Source organism: Adiantum capillus-veneris, chromosome 8 (assembly GCF_014529385.1).
Source record: "Adiantum capillus-veneris isolate H3 chromosome 8, ASM1452938v2, whole genome shotgun sequence".
Lineage (NCBI taxonomy): Eukaryota > Viridiplantae > Streptophyta > Polypodiopsida > Polypodiales > Pteridaceae > Adiantum > Adiantum capillus-veneris.
Window position 1 is genome coordinate 117,545,974 of NC_140938.1, and position 21,889 is coordinate 117,567,862.

The following is a 21,889-nucleotide window of genomic DNA, read 5'->3' on the forward strand; positions in this document are numbered from 1 at the left end:
TGGACTTATATATTTTGGTTGAGTTTGACAAACATGGCCGAATCGGTTACCTTATACTGATAAATAGAAGTTTGTGTTGATAAGAGGTATTTAAAGGTTCATAGCACTTAAAAAACTAAAAGAAGTAGTGCCTGACTAATCTGGCAAAATCTGATATTGACTAATGAGATGCTATAGAAACTAAGACATTTGGATAGGAAGGGGTGGTGGGCCTCTTATAAAAAATGATATGATTGCTATTATCTATTTAAAGGATATAAATTAAAAGATGGGCACCATATTTATAATATAACTTTTGGGTTATATAAAACTTTTTTACAATAATCGGAAAAACTTTGGACATCGGTTTTAAATTAAAAAAGTTGTAAGTTGGACATGAATAACAACTGCTATAGTCCATTGACACCTGTAAAACACATCCAAGGCTAATGTATGTGTTGTCTTGTTTGGATGGATGCAAGTGAGGACTCTATGCTTTCTTGGATTTTTTTTTGCCTAAAGCAAATGTCTGTCCATGATTCAACTTGCTCCTACTACTTAGGAAGTACTTCTACTATCAGTTTATATTGGAATAAGGCTTCATTCTCATAAGCCATGTACAAAGATAATTCTAAGACTGAGTTGTTTTTGTACTTATCATTGCCTTTTCTCTAAAGCCAGCTATCTTTTGAATGTTAAAGTTCAATTATGTCTTATTATTTAAGTAAAAACAGCTACACACACACACACACACACACACACACACACAAGGGTCAAATTTCTGTAGGGAGAATTATAAGTGGAGACAAACTAAACATGCATTAGAAAAATTCCTTTTATGGGTGGAGAAAAATGCAGAAAAAATCAATAATGATTCAACATCACAGAAAAGGAATGCCAAGGGAGGGGACAACCATGAGTATTTAGTGGGCCAGAAAATAGAGCCATAGCAGAGGCTAGATTATTTTAAAATTACCAAAATGCTTTAAAAATGGCAAGGAATTAAGATTGCACAAAGCAGCTAACCTTTTTCAAACAATTTTAAATTTCTCAAAATGCCTGGTAAAGTTTAAGATTTGGGCATATTAATATTAGCTTCGCTCCAATAGAATTTTATCTCTAGATGGTACAACAATGAAGCAAATATGTGGACATGCAAGTATAGCCCAAGCTTCTCTAGTAGCACCCTTCTTTAGCGCAATCTAGGCCACCAACACATGCCGCCTTTGAGGATATGGTGGATTCAACTTTAAAGGGAAGTGCAAGGTGGGCCCATGGTTAGGATCCACAAGTTAAAATAACCATCAATCCATTGTGCACCGCATTGACTAAATACCATCACATCCCACTAACGTCATCTTAGTCCAATAGCAAAGTACATTGCGCATTTGGCACACACACACAACAAGAAACAACAAAGAGAGCTACCCTCAACACAAAAAGTACCTTGTTCCCTCGTTCCATTGACAGTTGGCTTTCTTGCCCCTTGCTCGAGAAGCCTTGCACCCTTGTACACTTACTCCATGTGATGCCCCTCCTTTTCGCCGATGTCTTACCCCGCCAATTCAAATTTTATCATTGAGCCACCTGCAGGGCAATTTCAAAATTCCTCGCCACTCAGACTCCACCTCAGCACGCCAGCTCCACATGGCATGTTTACTTTTTATGCCCATGCTTACGTTTTTTGCTTGGAGATCACAAATTTCACACAGTTGTTTCTCTAGTGCGTTAGATTATAGGCCATGACGTAAAGCAGCTGCATCCATGGCGACCGATCTCTCATCTGCTGCTGGCCCCAATGACACCAGAGCTTCTCGCCGTGGAGTTAAAGTCCCCAAGGTTGATTTGCACGTATCTTGAGCCGCGGATTGTCAAGCTCTATTTTCTTTCGGCGTTGAAGCCATCTGAGTCCTTGCTTGTGGATCAGTGTATCATTTAAATTTTTTTGTTTGGTGTTTTGTAGGGCACGAGAGATTTCGACCCTTTGCAAATGGCTATCAGAGAGAAAGTCTTTGGGATTGTAACTGGTGTTTTCAAACGTCATGGTGGTGTGGCCCTTGATACTCCCGTGTTTGAGCTGAAAGAAACACTCATGGGAAAGTATGGTGAAGATTCGAGATTGATATACGATCTAGCAGACCAGGTGAGAGTCTACTGTTGATTTTTTAGATATGGGGATGCTATTTTGTGTGCAAATTTATCCACCTTGATCAACAATGTAGCGTTTCTTCTTTTGTAACAGGGGGGTGAATTGTCATCTCTTCGGTATGACCTAACAGTGCCGTTTGCACGATACCTGGCCACCAAGAAGTTGACAAGTATGAGGAGGTACCACATAGCGAAGGTTTATAGACGAGATAATACAGGCAGGGGAAGATTTCGGGAGTTCTACCAGTGTGATTTTGATATTGCTGGGCAGTATGAATCAATGGTTCCTGATTTTGAGATACTGAAAGTGTTGACAGAGATTCTTGACAAGCTGAATATTGGAGATTATGAGGTAATTCTCTGTTGAAGTTTGATTTTCTGTTAGTGTAATAAAGATAGTGATTTTTTTCTCTGACACACTTGAAAGAACTAATTTGATACTTGTTGCTGTATGAGTTGATCAATCGAAGCAACACATGAGTTCTGTTCATTGAAGCACAATCTTTCTGGGAGACATTTTTTATCTTTGCAATCATGTAGCGTGTGTCATGTGCTCTCATCTTAATGGGTTTGGATCTCGTGGTCAGGTGAAGCTCAATCATAGGCGGCTTTTGGATGGCATGCTAGAGCTTTGTGGGGTGCCAGCTGAAAAGTTTAGAACTATCTGCTCTGCCATTGATAAGCTGGATAAGCTAGCTTGGGAGGATGTTAGGAAAGAAATGGTATTACTGGCTCTAAAGTGTTACAAGGGTGTCTTTCCTCATGTTTTTCTAGGTAATTGTCAATAGTTGAACTCTTACCCTCTGTTGGTGGCTTTGTCAGGTGCTCGATAAAGGGTTGACAGAAGATGTTGCTGACAAGATTGGGAATCTTGTTAAAATGAGAGGGAAACCCATGGAGCTACTGGATGAACTAATGAAAGAGGATAGCCCCATCCATGGAAACGCTGCATCACAACAGGCACTTGCAGAGTTAAATCAGCTGTTCACATTCATGGATGTAGGAAAATGCATCAATCGCTTTGTGTTTGATCTCAGTCTAGCGCGTGGCCTCAATTATTACACGGGTGTGATATTTGAGCTGTCTTCACTGGAACAGTAAAGGTAGATACACATTGTTTTTTTCAAATTTTGTTAAGTAGCCATGTAAACAACAATGTATAATAAGCATGTGGTAAGCTAATGAGCGGCAGAAACAATGCATAGCAAAGGCTACAACGAGCAATGAACTTTTTCTGGACCGAATGATTATCAAAATCATCAAAACGAAGGAAGAGATTGGTAGACTCATCTGTTCATGTAAGGCCAATGAAAGATGCCTTTGTGATATCCATAGGCTTTTTACTCCCATGTCTCTCGAAGGAAATAAATACTTTATGCTCTTGATGGATGACTTTTAGGGATGATAGGGAAGACTGCATGATCTTACAAATGTAAACACTCAATTTACCACTATTTGCAAGAAGGATGTCCAGGATCGACTCTTTTTACTTCATATTCTACTCACCAAGATGGTTAATAGTGCAAAGAATCATGTGGTGATGGAATGGTGAGTTGCACGATTGATCATACGTCGAAAGCTTTTCAGGAAGAAGCATTCTCTATGGCTATCTATATTTAACTATTTAGGAAAAAAAAGCCATTGCCAACAAAAAGGTGTCCGTATCATATTTGATAGCGCTTAGTTGGCTTGCATATGCTTTTGTTGAAGATCGAATGAGAGAGAAGGTTGATGTAAGTTTGTGAAGAGTATGTCTCTTTGCTATAATTCCACAAATAAATGTAGATGGCGAAATGAAATCCAAGAAGAAGATTGTGGTGTATGTAGAGATGCTATCCTATGTCAAGAGCTTTTGAGGATTTCATAGTCCCTCCTACCTTCTCTCTTCCCAATTTCTCTTCGCCATTTCTTGCTATGTCAGGCGCACATGGTTCTGTGTGCCACGTGGACATGCTTTGTCGATTGCGAGAGCCAACTTTGCACCTATCCCTAGATAGGAGTGTTTGGAATCCTAGGAGGATTAGTATCGGCAATTTTGTGAGCCTTTTCGGAGTACCTGCATGTTCGGATGAGTCCATTAGATTAGGTTTTCCAATTTTGGAACCCTCTTGCATAAGTGGTTTGTACAAGGGTTCTGATAGATGTTATTACACTTCAGTGGGGGAATCTGACATGATGAGCATGTAGGTCTAGGTTAGAGGAATGTGTTGGTCCAGTTACCCTCATGTGCACACATTTGCACATTTTTCCGGCCCTTGCCTTAAATTCCCGACCTGACCTAAAAGTCCTATAAAGGAGCGCATTGTCCAGCGTTTTTAAGTGTCAGAGATCCGGCCCTAGTGTTTTTAAATTAACATGTCTTGCAGGTCAGCCCAACATTTCTACAAGAAGCAGACTAGCCTAGTGTCTTCCCTGCTGTAGCCTGGTACTTCGGCATCCCATTGAGCCTCTTCTCGGCCATTCCCTTGTCACATCGAGTGCTCCCATTGCTTTGCATCATCGGTTCTTCCTTGACGTGACAGATCAGCTGCATTTTTGCAGTGATCTATCAGCCCTTGATCCTTTTACATCAAGGGTGCAAATCAGCCCAATATATATATCTTGGTGGCCATCAGCAACTCCTCATCGAGACGGATCCAAAGGTGAATCAAACGTGCCATGGTTTGTGGGCATTCCAAAGGACATATTGTTGCTAAATTGGCTTTATCTGACAGAAAAATAATTCTAAATGAATTATTGGATTTATAAGTGAGAGGGTTTTCTCGCTTGGTTACACCAAGGAAAAATAATTCTAAATGAATTATTGGAATTTTAAGTGAGAGGGTTTTTCTCACTGGAGACATCCGAGTATAGAGCATCCCTAGTGCGTCATTCTAAGTAATGACAGGAGCACTGTGAAAGGGAATATATGTAAGGCCACCAGGAACGGGTACTTCAGGAACGGGTACTTCTGATGCGTCACAACGGATGGGTGACAGGGAGCATCAGTAAGAAGTATCGGACCATCCGGGAACGGACATCTCTGATGCGTCATAGGATGGGTGACATAGAGCATCGTGAAGAGGATTGTACCGTAAGTTCGGTAGGAAAGGACTAGGTGATGGGTATTCCTGATGCGTCACAAGGTGGGTGACGGGTGCATCGGAAGGGGATATCCATAGTTGAGAGGAAATCCGAACTGGAAAAGAGGAATACGCGTAAAGACGCAAGCACAAGAAAAAAGATGGGTTCTGAGAAGCTTTTCTTAAAAAGCAGAAAATTTTAACGAGTTTTCCGGGAAGAGCAAACGCTTTCCCGCGAGGATCTATGTCTGCATTGCATTTGTGTATGTGGTTGCATTCAGGGACGCCTTGGAAGTGTTGTGAAAAGCATTGTTTTAAACTTATAAGGTTTTATTGAGTTTTTGGGAAGGTTCAGACCAATTTTAAAACATGCCAACCGTCCACTTAATAAGTGGGCAACCACTTAGAAAATAAAGCAACAAAACTAGCCCATCTTCTGGTCCCCAGTACTATGTCGATCTTCTCACTCTCTCTCTCTATTTATTTCTCTCTATATCTTCTGGCTTCAATATTAAGTGAAATTCTATTTATCCAAATGTAATTTTATATTGTTATGCGCTCCAGTTTGTGACAGTGATATCAGAGCATGTTGCTAAATTGGCTTAATTTGACAGAAAAATAATTCTAAATGAATTATTGGATTTATAAGTGAGAGGGTTTTCTCGCTTGGTTACACCAAGGAAAAATAATTCTAAATGAATTATTGGAATTTTAAGTGAGAGGGTTTTCCTCACTGGAGACATCCGAGTATAGAGTATCCCTAGTGCGTCATTCTAAGTAATGACAGGAGCACTGTGAAAGGGAATATTTGTAAGGCCACCAGGAACAGGTACTTCTGATGCGTCACAACGGATGGGTGACAGGGAGCATCAGTAAGAAGTATCCGACCATCCGGGAACGGACATCTCTGATGCGTCATAGGATGGGTGACATAGAGCATCGTGAAGAGGATTGTACCGTAAGTTCGGTAGGAAAGGACTAGGTGATGGGTATTCCTGATGCGTCACAAGGTGGGTGACAGGTGCATCGGAAAGGGGATATCCATAGTCGAGAGGAAATCCGAATTGGAAAAGAGGAATACACGTAAAGACGCAAGCACAAGAATAAAGATGGGTTCTGAGAAGCTTTTGTTAAAAAGCGAAAAATTTTAAGGAGTTTTTGCGGGAAGAGCAAACGCTTTCCCGCGAGGAATCTATGTCTGCATTGCATTTGTGCATATGGTTGCATGCAGGGACGCCTGGGAAGTGTTGTGAAAAGCATTGTTTTAAACTTATAAGGTTTTATTGAGTTTTTGGGCAGGTTCAAACCAATTTTAAAATATGCCGGCCGTCCACTTATAAGTGGGTAGCCACTTACAAAATAAAGCAACAAAACCAGCCCATCTTCTGGTCCCCAGTACTGTGTCGATCTTCTCACTCTCTCTCTCTATTTATTTCTCTCTATATCCTCTGGCTTCAGTATTAAGTGATAAATTCTATTTATCCAAATGTAATTTTATATTGTTATGCACTCCAGTTTGTGACAGTGGTATTAGAGCATGGTCTCCTCTCTTTCTCTGTAAAGGAGGACGACTCTGGGAAGATACAGGAAGAAGCCATGACAAGCCAAGAGAGAAGTAAGCAGGCGGAAACCTAAGTCCTGCAGAAAAAGCTCGCAGAGTTGGGAATTTTTTTTCTCTCTGCAAGAAGTCGACGCAAGACTTGGAATTCTTTGAGAAGCGTCGAAGGTGAGGCATGTGACCAAACACCTCAAGGGGATTGCAAGTAGTTGGTGGTATACCAAGGCTCTGCAAGGAACTTACAACAAGACTTAGATTCAATTCAAGACTGAATTTTCCGACAATTTTTTTTTCCTCTACGCTTTGAGGAAGGCATCCAATAAGATTGGGATCTGTTTGCCCAATAGGAACACGAGCGAGTCAAAGCAAGTAGTGGAAAACATTGCTGGTGGTAATAACTCGCAAGAGGAAAAGATTGGAAAGAAGTGCGGCCGTGCACAAGGAATCTTCGGATTAGAACCGTCTGCCTACGTTGAGCGACGGCCCGAAACAAGAACCTTTTTTAGCGAACTCTGTTTGTGAAAGAAAGACATCGAGCTTAATGCTCTCGACATGCCCTATGCGAGAGGACAAAAGAGGTTTAATATCCTCAGGACTAATAACGCAAGGTTATGCGCAAGGACATAGACCTAAATTGATTTTTAGGAGGATTATTCTTCTCGGGATTGAGAAGGTGGAATTGAGTTAACAGATTCTCGGAAAGACGTGAATGAGGAGTTCTTATGTGGCTCGTAAGTTTATGATTGGTGAAGGATATCCTCGAGGTACTAGAGGAAGGACATGAACCGGTAAGGTAAGTATTGAATTATTGAATTTAATTTCTAAGTATTCTTTTGAGAAAGGACTAGCTCAACTCACCATTGAGCAAGATTTGAAATTTTCCGGTTTCTCCCCGGCAGTTCAGTTGGACCTCTACAGTTGAGGACAACTGCTTATAAGCGAGAGGGATGTTCCTAAATTGGCTTGATCTGACAGAAAAATAATTCTAAATGAATTATTGGATTTATAAGTGAGAGGGTTTTCTCGCTTGATTACACCAAGGAAAAATAATTCTAAATGAATTATTGGAATTTTAAGTGAAAGCGTTTTTCTCACTGGAGACATCCGAGTACAGAGTATCCCTAGTGCTTCATTCTAAGTAATGACAGGAGCATTGTGAAAGGGAATATCTGTAAGGCCACCAGGAATGGGTACTTCTGATGCCTCACAACGGATGGGTGACAGGGAGCATCAGTAAGAAGTATCCGACCATCCGGGAACGGACATCTCTGATGCGTCATAGGATGGGTGACATAGAGCATCGTGAAGGGGATTGTACCGTAAGTTCGGTATTAAAGGACTAGGTGATGGGTATTCCTGATGCGTCACAAGTTGGGTGACGGGTGCATCGGAAAGGGGATATCCATAGTCGAGAGGAAATCCGAACTGGAAAAGAGGAATACGCGTAAAGACGCAAGCACAAGAATAAAGATGGGTTCTGAGAAGCTTTTCTTAAAAAGCGGAAAATTTTAACGAGTTTTCCGGGAAGAGCAAACGCTTTCCCGCGAGGAATCTATGTCTGCATTGCATTTGTGCATGTGGTTGCATCCAGGGACGCTTGGGAAGTGTTGTGAAAAGCATTGTTTTAAACTTATAAGGTTTTATTGAGTTTTTGGGAAGGTTCAGACCAATTTAAAAATATGCCGGCCATCCATTTAATAAGTGGGCAGCCACTTAGAAAATAAAGCAACAAAACCAGCCCATCTTCTTGTCCCCAGTACTGTGTCGATCTTCTCACTCTCTCTCTCTCTCTCTATTTATTTCTCTCTATATCCTCTGGCTTCAGTTATAAGTGATAAATTCTATTTGTCCAAATGTAATTTTATATTGTTATGCGCTCCCGTTTGTGACACATATCCATCTTCATCTTCCATTCGGCGTGCTCTCACTAATCTTCTCGTGTAGGGGCAGCATAGTCTGGCGAGTAACCTTCATGGGCATCAACATTTGCATCTCCAGCCATGCGCTCTACGAGCATTCATCCGGTTTTCAATTTTGTTCACACCATCCGAGTTGGGGTAGCAAAGGCTGGCCGGCAACCAACAAGGGAATCGTTGATCCAAGAGGTAGTCCAGTGGTTGCGAGTATACGTAACTTCATTATTCGTGGTAGTCCCTCGCCGGATCCATCTTGCACACATGACATGACACAAGCCAAACTCACACCTAGACACGCGAGTGAGCGGACATCAGGCTCACCTCCCAGCCATAGAGCCAATACGGGCTCACCCATGAGCTTGGGAGCCTGCAGCCAAGCGGGCTAGCCTTCTTCACAAGGGCCGGTGTCCCATACCACCGAACCCACACCAATATGGGTGTGCGGGCAGAGCTGCCAAGGGCCAAGAGTCCAAGTGTGGTGATCACACCAGATGTCTCACAAATGATACTCAAGTCCTATTTATAGGACTTCATAACCAAAGGGCCATGTTCACACTGGCCGGACATAACTACAGGCGCCCATCCTAATGTCTGAGGACGTAACACTTCCCCCCTTATTTTTAATTGGTGTCCTCAACAATATCCTCGGTTATAAAACCGGGGAAGTGATTTCTTAGCGATTTAACTGACTCCCACGTAGCTTGGGATTCAAGACGATGCTTCCACTTGATCAAATATTCGGGGTACAAAGACCTGCGAGACTTGCGGACCCTTTGATCGAGAACCGATTCAGGTTCAAGTGGAATATAATGAGTGGTGTCTTCTAAGTTCGGGACTTGCTCAGGAGGAACTACCAAGTCATCCTGCCCTAGCTGTTCTTTCAGACAGCTGACATATGGGATGAACGATAATGCTTGGAGGCAGTTCCAACTTATAAAAAAACCCCACTTTTCTTTTTTGTGATCTGGAACGGACCACAATAGCGAGAAGACAGTTTCGAGCATTGGCCAGTTCGGATCGTTCTGGAATCCTTCGGAACCCTAAGGTACACCCACATGCCCTCTTTGAGTTCGCTGGGTTGTCGATGCTGATTGGCATAAAAAGTAGCACGATCTCGTGCCGTCTTTATGCTCTCTTTCGCAATCTGAAGCATTTCTTGCATATCATGTAAGAATTCGGCTACTAGTCGCATCTTGATCCCTTTGAATCCAATAGCAATTGGTGGTTTCGGCTCATATCCGTACATAAGCATAAACGGGCTATAGCCAGTAGCCGAGTGCTTTGTACTGCTATAAGCAAACTCAATCTGTGGGAGATAGCATTCCCAATCAGATTGACACCGGGAGACATACGCTCGTAGCATGTCCTCCATAGTTTGATTCGTGCATCGGTCTGTCCCTCAATTTCAGGATGATCTGAGGACGACATGCACAAACGGGCTTCCAACTTTTGGACGACCTGCCAAAAATTGCCTGTGAGTTTTGGATCACGATCATTGATAATTTCATTTGGCAAACCATATAGTTTGTACAAGTGTTCCACAAAAAGCTGAGCTAACTCGTGGCTCTTTATGCTTGACCATGTACTGTCGGAAATTTGCGAAGGATGTAATAGCCTAACTTGTTTTTGATGTTCAGCTTTATTGAGCTGACATTGCTCGCATTCCCGCACATACTTTTCAACAAAAGCTTTCATGTACGGCCAATAAAAATACCGGCCAACCAAGGCCAAAGTACGGTGTATGCTAGGGTGTCCTACACTAGGTGCATCGTGACACTCAAACAAAATTTGCTTGCGGATATCCTCATCAACGGGCACACACACTTTGCCTTGCTTGAAAAGTAATCCATTACGAATGAAATACTTCTCTGCTACCTCTCTCCGTAGCCAGCTTAGAGGCGTCCGGGCCGCCATAGCTTTCCGGTCTACGCATTCCCTCTTGGACCCGTTGCCAGATTGTGTCACAAACTAGTGACGTGGCTGCCCATGTGTACACACACTTTGCACGGACAAGCCCAAGGAATGCAGACAGGTTGGAATGATGACGTGGCACCATACGGACAGGCCCGCAATTTGCGACGCAGAACCCGGAAATTCCGTACTGCTGACGTGGCATCCCGTGAACTCTTCCGGGAAGATGCTTTTTGAGAACCGTTCGTTTCTAGCGTCAGGGCTTTGAAGGTAACGATTTCCATGTTATGATCTTTGAGTGTTTGTTTGCAGGTGAACTTCCTCTTCGTGAGGGAGTAGGAGCAGAGGAAGCCATGAGCCTCTGGAGGAGAAAAGCACTTTGAGGAATTAGAGCCAGATCAGTCCAAGGGTTTCATACCCGAGTTTGGGAAGTAGATCCACGGATCGGAGAGAGGTAGTCTCTCAAGTTGTGATCCGGAAGTTGAGATTTCCAAGTAAGGACTTCGTGTCCGCAAAAGGCAGAGTTGTTTTGCAGGAAGAGGATTGTGGAAACTGTAACAAACTGCTGACGTGTCAAAGCCTAAAGAATGGAGCCAACTTATAGATGAGAGCAGAAACCCTAACCCTAATTTCTGTCAGAAACCCTAACTATTGAAACCCTAACCCTAAAACCTGCAAACCCTAATTCTAGAAACCCTAAGAAGAACAAGCAACAGAAGAAGAAGTCCTACTAACTTATGGGGATCCCGTCCGATGGGGTCCCAAGTGGCATAAAGGCATTAAAAATAAAGCAGAACACACTCAAAAGACTTTGCACATCAAAATATGATGATGTGGCACCTGTACGGACGTCCCGGAATTCGCGGCGGATTTTTAGGGAAATCCCAAAATTTTAGGGAAGTGATTTTTTGGGGTCAGCTCTTCATATTTGATGCTTTTAGGCTTTGGGCCTTTAAATATGAGCCTTGGGGGCCCTCTCTGGCACTCTTCAGCGCGCAGATTGCAGAGGAGGTGCTCCCCGGCTGTTGTACTTTGCGAATCAGCAGTAATATAAAGAAATACCGAAAGGGGCGCCAAGGTTTGGGGCCAATACTCTCTGGGGTGGAATTTCGCCACTCCGTGTCGCGTGTCGTCTCTCTCTCTCTCTCTCTCAGTTCAGTTGTTATTGAACAGTTGTTATTGAAGTGCTAAAAGTCTGTTCAGTCTGTTCTTTTCTATTGGCACGTGGTGCCTGCCTTGTGACAGTGGTATCAGAGCATCAGGCGTGTGCTTTTCTGAAAGCATACCGGTCCTACAAAAGAGCAGACAGAGCTATTGGAATTGAATTATATTTGAGGTATCAGCCACTCCCACCCTTACTTCATCGCGCGTCGGGCGCGCTCCCGTCTTCACCGCTCATATCTTACATGGAATAAGCCATGCAAGAGAAGGATCCAGATTTGTTTCAAGTCACTGTTTTTCTCAGAAGCAGTGCCATGCAGATGTTGATGTCTATAGCTACCAAGCAGCATATTCCAAGTACTTGGCAAGCTTTCAAGAAAATTTTTGCCCGAAGTTATATGGTTTTTGACATCTTCCTTCGGAGTGCAACTTCTGGCAGAGTGGGGTATCCTGAAATGCTTGCCATGGAAACCCTAGCAGATCATAACTTGAAATTTCTCGACATCTCTCAGTAGATGTCTCTTCACAAGCAGATGACCTTGGAGATTCGGTGCGATTGCTATCTTGGGACTACCATCGCCGCCAAAGAAACACTGTCTGTCCAAGAGCTAATGGACCATGCTGTGCTCGGCACCGGCCTTACGGAATGAACCTAACCCTAATTTTTGGTGCAGGTTCCAGGATGGAAAGTTCGTCGACTTTTCGAGCTCGACTGATGTCGAGATTGCGTTTTTAAGTTTGAAATCCTGTTTGAAATTTGTTTGAAATGGATGGTATCTGTTTTGAACCTGTCTTGGTGCCGATTTGAATTGTTTGACTCTGGTTTTAATACTGGCTTCAATGATTGGTGATTTTACTCCCGAGTGGAGTAGTGAGAAATTATGTTTGAGAATGCTTGTTCATACTCATGGCCTGGACCCTTGTGGTTATTTGCGGGGGGAGTATTGAATGATTGAAAAGTGTTGTTGTTACTCATGGCCCGGACCCTTGTGGTTATTTACGGGGGGAGTATTGTTGTTACTCATGGCCCGGACCTGGATGGTTATGCGGGAGGAGTATTAAGAAGTCTGAGCAGTGGTTACTCTCAGCACCTCCAAACGACACAGGCTGCGGTCTGGGGGGCGTTTGGTTGTAAAAGGCCTCTATATCTCATGGCCCGGACCTTTTTATGTTATTTGCGGGAGGAGTGATGAGGGAGTCGTTGAACAGCTCATGGCCCGGACCTGGATGGTTATTTGCGGGGGGAGTGTTCATCGGCGGCTTTATGTTTCTATGTCTTGTAACATGCATATGTGAGCATTTGTGTTGCATTGTGATGTGTCAACCACTGAATATTCCTAATTGGATGAGATTGCCTGGGTATGTAATTTTAGTGCATCAAGACACCCGAGGAAGATCAGTACGGTCTGGGTGTGATGGCTAATTTTACTACGCCGGAATATCAAGAGTTCCGATTTGGACGAAAGGAGAAGCTAACTCCTTGATCAAAATAGCCGATAGGAGCAGCTAACTCCTTGATCAAAAGAGCAGAAAGGAGAAGCTAACTCCTTATTAAAAGAGCAAACTGATTGTCCCTCAGAATGTCCCTCGGAATGACCCTCGGAAATTTTTTGAGCTAACTTGAGTTGTTTTGCAGATATGGTGTAATCGCGGACGATTACTCTTTCAAGAAGGGGAGATGTAACAAACTGCTGACGTGTCAAAGCCTAAAGAATGGAGCCAACTTACAGATGAGAGCAGAAACCCTAACCCTAAAACCTGCAAACCCTAATTCTAGAAACCCTAAGAAGAACAAGCAACAGAAGAAGAAGTCCTACTAACTTATGGGGATCCCGTCCGATGGGGTCCCAAGTGGCATAAAGGCATTAAAAATAAAGCAGAACACACTCAAAAGACTTTGCACATCAAAATATGATGATGTGGCACCTGTACGGACGTCTCGGAATTCGCGGCGGATTTTTAGGGAAATCCCGAAATTTTAGGGAAGTGATTTTTTGGGGTCAGCTTTTCATATTTGATGCTTTTAGGCTTTGGGCCTTTAAATATGAGCCTTGGGGGCCCTCTCTGGCACTCTTCAGCGTGCAGATTGCAGAGGAGGTGCTCCCCGGCTGTTGTACTTTGCGAATCAACAGTAATATAAAGAAATACCGAAAGAGGCGCCAAGGTTTGGGGCCAATACTCTCTAGGGTGGAATTTCGCCACTCCGTGTCGCATGTCGTCTCTCTCTCTCTCTCTCTCTCTCTCTCAGTTCAGTTGTTATTGAACAGTTGTTATTGAAGTGCTAAAAGTCTGTTCAGTCTGTTCTTTTCTATTGGCACGTGGTGCCTGCCTTGTGACAGAAACAGAGTTGGAAAAGAGTTGTAGGGATGCCATGCCGTGAGTCTGGAAGGTGAGGTCCAGAGGCGAGAACCTTGGTTCTCGAGGATTTGGAATAAGGAAGGGAAGTTCCTTGGAATAGGGTTTTACCCTAGGAATAGGAAGCCGAGGCTTCCAGGAACCATCAAGTCTTATTCTAGAATGAACGTGGTAATACGTTCGGTTCAAGTGCTTGTATAGACTTCTTCTCAGTAATAAAGATACTATTATAGGGGGGGACCAGTCCCTCTTCTGGTCCCCAGTATATATATATATATATATATCATTATCAATTGGCTTCGATGCACAGTAGCAGGGAACGGGCGGAATGGAGGGTATACGTACCAAAACGGCGTTCCGATCATCTTCAACCGGGGAAATGGCGACGTGAACAGAACAGCGTTCCGGTTCGGATGTGTAACAGCGGAACGTGGCGGCAGATCTTGGAAAAAAGCGGCAGATTTGAAATCTAAAAAAGTGGCGGCAGTTTTAGGTAGCGCCCATTCCATTTGAAGTTTGGGGTGGTTCACACTAGAGGTGTGTGTGTGGGTTGGAAGGGGGGGGGGGGGGGTGTCTTGACTCTTTTCTCCTATTAAAGCTAACCCTCACCCCTTACACTTTCATAGCCCTCACTCTCCTGCATCAAGCTTGAAGCCACTCTCTTGAGTCTCACCCTCCCTCTCAAGTTTGAATCTTGAAGCTTCAAGCCACTCTTGTCACGTGACACATCCAACCCTATGTGTCCGTGGACAAGCTACAACATGATCAAGGTTCAGTCAGTCCAGTCAGTCTAGATTTAGAATCGATCTGGCACTTTTGTGAGTCTATTCGTAGACCGTGCATGCCTAGTCACTTAGTATAGATGCATATCCTCTGGTTGCACACAGCATGATCATCAGTATTCCCTTCAGGATCCATCAGATTCAGTCATGGCAATTTTCCAGTGCATTTAGCCTATTTTCCCTATTTTTGGTATTTTCACTTATTATTTTTAAGCGACTTTCCAACAAAAGTAGGTAGGGCAATTTTGCTAAGTTTATATATAAGCAAACCCAAGTTAGCACTTTCTGGCAGAAGAGGCAGCAGGAGCCTTCAAGAACTCATCTAGCATCCGTCAGCACGCACCCTAGCCTAGCGTTTTGGGCTTTTCCTCAGATCCTTGGCGATTTCAGCCCCCGCATCATCGCCGTCAACAGTCAGCAGGCCCTAGCATTTCCTGCTAGGCATCGCTACCACCATCCAGAACCCCCATCAGCCTCAGCGTTTTCTTAACGCTGGCAAGACTTGCAGATTCTCAGCATTTTCAGCCACAAAAACGCAGCCTTGACCCAGCGTTTTTGCAGCGTTTTCAGCCATGGATTTGCCGCAGTAAAACGGAGCAGAGTCTCCCTCTTCTCAGCGTTTTTTATCAGACCTAATATCCGCGACAAAACAGGGAATTTCAGCCACAAAACAGTGAACCAAAGAGTCATTTTCAGCCCCCCAAAACAGCAGATTTTCAGCAGTTAGAAGATCCCAGATTTCAGCCCTAAAGTCGTCGTCGTCATCACCGTCGTCGTCATCGGCATAGTCCCAGGTTGCATCAGTCCATTGCATCGTCATTGTACCACTTTGTGCAATCAAAAGTAGACCACTCTCGCCGACGAGAGTGGGGCCTTCGGAGGAGGGTTTTACGTCTCTGGTGTCGTATCTCTCTTCTCTCTCTATCTCTCAGTCTCATACACTTGCACGCACAGTGTCCATTCACTTTGTTTGTGATCATAGCACTTTCCACTAAGAACGGAAGGCTCTCCCTTCCATAAGAACTAAAAGGAACCTTGAACACAGTTCGGAGCACTCATCTTGAGCAAAGCGCAAACAATCATTCCGCTGCACCTAACATTGGTATCAGAGCTTTGGCAGTGTTCTGTATCACTCGAGGAAAGAACCACAAGAGTTTTTTTGCTTGTTGAGGTCGCAAGAACCCAAGTTCGCCTGGGCGTGTCGATTCCTAATCGTGTTTTGTTGAAGAGTGATAGGAATCCCAAGAAAGAAGGGCTTGTCCAGCCTCCCCTTGTGTCTCTTTTCACTCATTGAGAGCGGACCGTGCACTTAGCGGCTGGCCAATCGACGTGAGGTGGGAAAAAGCAACCTTGGTGTGAGCGCAAGGCCGCCAAGGGGTGCACCCGCGGAAAGGAGTAGAACTCGGGTGAAGAGAAGATCCTTCTCCAACGCGATTTGCAAGCGAAAGAAAACCTCAAGAACCTCAAGAACTTCAAGATCCTCAAGAACCTCAAGAACTTCAAGAACCCAAGAACCCAAGAACCAAGACCCTCAAGAACCCAAGTTCCTCGTGAACTTAAGAACCAAAGATCCTAGTGCATGGTCGTCACCCGAAGCAGAATGGATACTCCGCATACAGGTGATGAGCATGAGAGAGGCGGCGAAGATTTTTCCCCACCAGGAGACTTTTTCGACCCTCCCCCTCCGCCATCTACGCCACGAGTTGTACTCACTCCTATGGAGATGATGGTCAAGTCGATGTTGGACATGATGGCACAACAACAAGAAACGAATCGAGTTGCATTGGCACAACCTCGCAAGCAAAGCAGAACAACAAGAAGCTAGGGACCGTGAGCGCGACGACAGAATTGCAAAAATTGCCGCAGAACAAGAAGCCAAGGATCGTGAGCGCGATGAAAGAAACGCCAAACAGGCCGCACAACAGGAAGACAAGCAATTGCTTTAGAACGCGAACGCGACGCAAGGAAAGAAAGAAAAGAACTAAGAAAGGAGGAAGCGGCAGCACGAAGCGCGGCCTTGGAGGCCGAGCGTGAAGCTCAAAGGGAGCTACGCACTCAAGAATTTATTTCCCAAATGCTAGCCTCGAGGACCGAACCACCCAAAGATCGTGGGAGTTCGTCAAGTGGCACAAGCCACGATGCGGATTCCAACCATCCAGTCACAGAGAAGTTGACTTTCAGTAAGTATGACGGTAAGATGGATGCTACGGTTATTCATTCTTGGTTGCATCAATTTAATGTTTATTTTGCGACAACTAAGAAAACAGGAAATAGCAAAGTTTTGACGGCAGCTATGTACCTTGTCGGTGATGCCATCAATTGGTACCACGCATGGCAAGAGGCACATCTAGCCGCGCACCTAGAGGCAGCCGCCGACGGATTCACGTCCCTTTCCTTCGATTGGGCTGATTTCCAAGACAAGCTCAAGGCGCGGTTTATGCCACCTCAGTACCTCGCACGATTGAAAGACGATTGGCGCTCTCTCAAGCAAAATGGTATGCCAGTCATGTCTTTTTCTAATCGTGTTTTGTAGCTAGGCACTCAATTACGAAAATCGGATGATGAGCGCAAGGAGGCTTTTCTCTTTGGATTGGACGAGTATATCAAGTACGATGTCGAGGTTCTCGATCCAATCGATCTCAACAAGGCGGTAGCGATTGCTCTCGCACAGGAGATGAAGCACAACAAGGGAAAGCCTAAGGAGAACAAGACTTCCACAAGTATCTCGCAGACTTCTCAGAACCCTTAGAACGGTAAGAATGATAACTCTTCTAACCAATCTTACAACAATCTCTCATCAAAGAATTCTTCCGATGAATCTAAGGGTAAGGCTAACACAATTGCTAAACCTAAGCTTACTCCAGATGAAAAGGTAGCACAAGGAATTGTAGGAGGATACATCACGTCGGAAGAACAAAGCACTTATTCTAAGGAAGGTCGTTGTTTTCATTGTCACATTAAGGGTCACATAAAAAGAACATGTGCTAAGCTTGAATCGAATGAATCTAAAGAACCCACAGCACCCACTTCCTTTGTCAATGCAATGAATGATAACACAAGTGTGCCCCAAGTTTCTCAGGACACTCCCATTGATGAATCTCTCATTAAATGTTATGGTCGTACGTCGGGGCACCGTTTTGTCATATTGTTTGACCCAGGTAGTATGCATGATGTGTAAGGTGTAGCGGAATGAATGTTGTTTTTCTCAAGATTAGTGATCTTTATTTGCTCAAGGTTCCTTTTAGTTCTTAGGGAAAGAGAGAGCTTTCCGTCTTATGGAGAGTGCTATGATCACGAACAAAGTGAGTGGATATTGTGCGTGCAAGTGAATGAGACTGAGAGAAGGAGAGAGAAGAGATACGACACCCGAGAGGTTGTAAAACCCTCCTTCGAAGGCTCCACTCTCGTCGGCGAGAGTGGTCTACTTTGATTGCACAAAGGTGTACAATGCGTATGCAAAGGACTGATGCAATGGGACTGCCGACGACGACGACTGAGATCTTCTAATCGCTAAATTTCGGGACTGTTTCAGTGGCTGAAAATGACTGTTTTGGCTGTGTTTTTATGGCTGAAAATGGGGGAACATCTGCAACCATCTTGGGGCTGATCTGCTACTGTCCATAGGGCTGAAATCGCTATGTATCTGCTGTTGGTTTGGGCTGAGAATCAAAACGCTGGGCTGCTGTCACGAGGACGTGGCAGTTATTAACCATGTCACAGAGATGTGGCAACTGCTAACCTTGGTTGTTGGTTTCTTTCCAATGGGGTTTATTTTATTTATTTTGAGACCCTCTTTTTGAAGTAGCAAACGGTCGGACATTGTATGGCCAATGTGAACGGTAGATTCACCCGCAGACGAGAAGTGGTCGGCACTGGAATTCGTATGGTAAGAGGATGTCTAGGCTCAGAGCAAGATCATATAGGTTCCCCCGTCGCACTTAGCAAGTTGGTGGATACTAGGAAGTGAACTCAATTAAGGCGTAAAGTCAAGGTGGGACTTCCAACAAAAAGTATCCGACAGTTGGGCCACATTGCATTTTTGGATGCGGTCCCAATGAGGATAGATGGTCAGAAGACCAGTGGGAGCCCAACGGAAGCATCTCCTAAAATTTAGGGAACTGCTATTTTGGGCCACGAAATGTGTTCGCGTCATTACCTTCGGTATGACTAGGGGAACACTTTACAACTCTGCCGCGAAGTCAACTGACGCACCAGTTGAGATATTTTTAGCAGGGAAAGCCCAAACTCGGAAACTGGGCGACGTGTCAGCTTGTGAGCGATTCTGCCACTCTGGGAGGCAAAAACGAGCTGCATATCATCAAAGGGGGCGCCATTTTCAGCCACAGGCGGATTGCAACAGGTACAGAAGCTATGGAAAGCTTACCTTGCCCTCTATGCACAGTATGGTGACGGGAGTGATGCCCCGCACGCTACATAGTGCTCTCTTTCTCCCCTACGTGCAGTTATGTGATGCCCCACAAGAGGGCTACTCATTTGACTGATGTACAGTTGTGTGGGTTCATGCTTTTGTGCTGAGGCAAGAGCCTCCTTGAGCAGGAACAGGGGTAGCTAACTGCTGCTCCAAAACAGGCACTGGTGAGGGTCATAACCTCACCGTACAGGTGCAAAATCAGCGCTGTGTATGCGCTGTAATTTGACTGTTTTTCAGCCATACGGACGCCAGGATCATTGGGAATCGTGCGCCACTGGCAAAGGACAGTTAGGGGACTGTTTGGGGCTGAAAACAGGGCAAAAACCAGTAAATATAGCGTGCTGAATTTACTGTTTTTGGATAGGAATCAGAGGGTATACGACAGTGCAAGCGAGTTCCAGCAGGGGAATTGGTTTCGCGCAAGTTTTGGGGCTGTTATGCTGCCGAAATTTGGCCAAATCAAATGGTATCTAGGTGGATACACGTGAAGGATTCCTAGGACCTTACCTTGTAATTTACCCTCCTAAAGAATAAAGAAATACCGAAAGGGGCGCCAATTTTGGGGCCTACAGGTTGTCGGCGTCTGCTCGGAGCATTCTAGCTTCCGAGCCGTGTGTGAGTTGAAGTGTTAACTCCCGTCGCAGGTTCTCTTTGCAAAGTGCTCTGTGTGTGTGTATAAAGTAAAGAATTTCGGGTGAAAGCCAACGCCTACCGCCCTACGGGCCGGTTTCATGGTTCCATCGCCGGGATATCAATCACTTTTTCCTCAAAGAGTGAGCCTGGATTGTTCAGGGTAAAGACACACAGTGCAAGAACACGGGGATTACACTATGGCCGACAAGGGGAAGGGAATTATGGAAGAGGGTTCCTCTCCAAAGGACAGGCAGGAGATTCCTATGGTTTTTGAGATTGGCGAGAGCTCACGGCCACGTCAGTCTGTACCTCCTGTCAACGTGAATGTCCCTCCAGTAGTACAGGGCTTTATGACAGGGCAACTTGAGGATGATGCGTTTAAGACTCAGTTAGTTGCCGCGGTGAATGTCTTTTCGCAGCTGGTGCAGAATCCGAGGTTTATGGAATTCTTGCAAGCGCCACCAGTGCAACATCAAAATAGGCAACCTACGCCGCGTACGGAGCTTGTTGAAGCTCAAGCCCAGGTACTTCATGAGACGCAGGAGGAAAGGGAACACTCGCATGTTGCGGAGTCGGGGGCTCCAAAGCAGGTTCCTCCCGTGCTTGAACAGGTGGCTAGAACGCCTATTCCACAGGTTATGCCAGTTCAGCCCGCCACCTTTCAGAGCCAGCATGCTGTCTTGAATGGACAGGGAGCTGGATACCAGGCTATGCACTCAGTTTTTCCACCACCCACGGTACATCCTGGGTATTTCGGGGGTGGATCAGTGTTCCAAAGTATGGCTGGTTATGCGTCTGGAAGTCAGCCGTACCTACCAGGAACAGTGTTCGGGGGTATGCAAGGCATCATACCAAACCCCATGTATGGTACTATCGGCATGCAGCAAGGTTTCCACGGCAACCAGGGCCTATTTGGGGTGCCACAGGGTCATTTTGGCATGGCTGGTTTTTCTGGACAGCAGCCAGATATCGCACCTCTGACGCAAAATGTGAATGGCCAACACGTGCCGATCATGCCTAGTACAGTGCCCATGTTACAGACCATTCCGTATGACAATTTGGGGGCACTAGAGAAGCCGAAGGCTTACAAAGAAGGTGGTGCAGCGGTAAAGTTCAGTACCTTCAGTGGTTTCGAGGACAAGACAAAGGCACTCACTTTCCTCCAGCAGTTTGATACAGCTTATGCGGGAGGGAATTTTACAGAGGCCTCGAAGGTTAGGAAAGCTGCCACTTTCTTAAAGGACAATGCGCTTACATGGTGGACGACATTGTTAATGCAAGGACAGGCACCCGCCACTTGGGTTTACTTCAAGCAAATGTTTGCATCTGCTTGGCTATCAAATGAATTTGAAGCCGATGTCTTGACAGATTGGCACCAGCTTACGGCAGCTTCGTGCAAGAGCTTGCTGGAGTACAATAGGAGGTTTTGTAAAGCATTACTCTCAGTGACCTCCTACAGATTTGTGCCACTGACAGAGCAGATAGAGAAGTATTGTTGTGGGTTGCCTAAAGGGCTTCGCGATTATTGTACAAAGAATAGAGTGGCTACCCTTACTCAGCTTATGGAAGTTGCGAACACTGGTCTTGCCCTGTTGAAAGGAGAGGACAGTGGATTTCCGAGCAGTGATAAAGGAGGGCAGCAGAAGAAAAATTCAGCGAAGAAGCCCTTTGTGAAAACGGCTCCTGATGCGTCACAGGGGTCTGAACAGGCCACCAAAGACAAGGATTCAGCTGGGACTTCTGGAGCGCAGGCAAAGAAACAGAAAAGGAAGCCTTTTGTGCACAAGTCGCTAGAGGAAAAGAAGGTCCTAATGGCTGAGAACAAATGCTTTATATGCGAGCAGCCTGGTCACTTTTCTATCAATTGTCCACAAAGGAAAAGGCCAGCTGACTCAGAGGATAAAGAAGACCAGAAAGGCAAGAAGCCTAAACCCACGGCAGGTTTAGTGCCA

General features: G+C 44.9%; 1 pseudogene across 1 annotated transcript in view; it reads left to right on the forward strand.

The window, feature by feature from the left end:
• Positions 1–1,661: 1,661 nt before the first annotated feature.
• LOC147452829 (histidine--tRNA ligase, cytoplasmic-like) overlaps positions 1,662–21,889 on the forward strand; it is a 32,929-nt pseudogene continuing 12,701 nt past the window's right edge. Inside the window, exons 1-5 of the transcript XR_015188928.1 lie at positions 1,662–1,818; positions 1,943–2,122; positions 2,222–2,479; positions 2,715–2,849; positions 2,950–3,230. The product of XR_015188928.1 is annotated as a histidine--tRNA ligase, cytoplasmic-like (transcript). The remainder of the gene's footprint in view (positions 1,819–1,942; positions 2,123–2,221; positions 2,480–2,714; positions 2,850–2,949; positions 3,231–21,889) is intronic.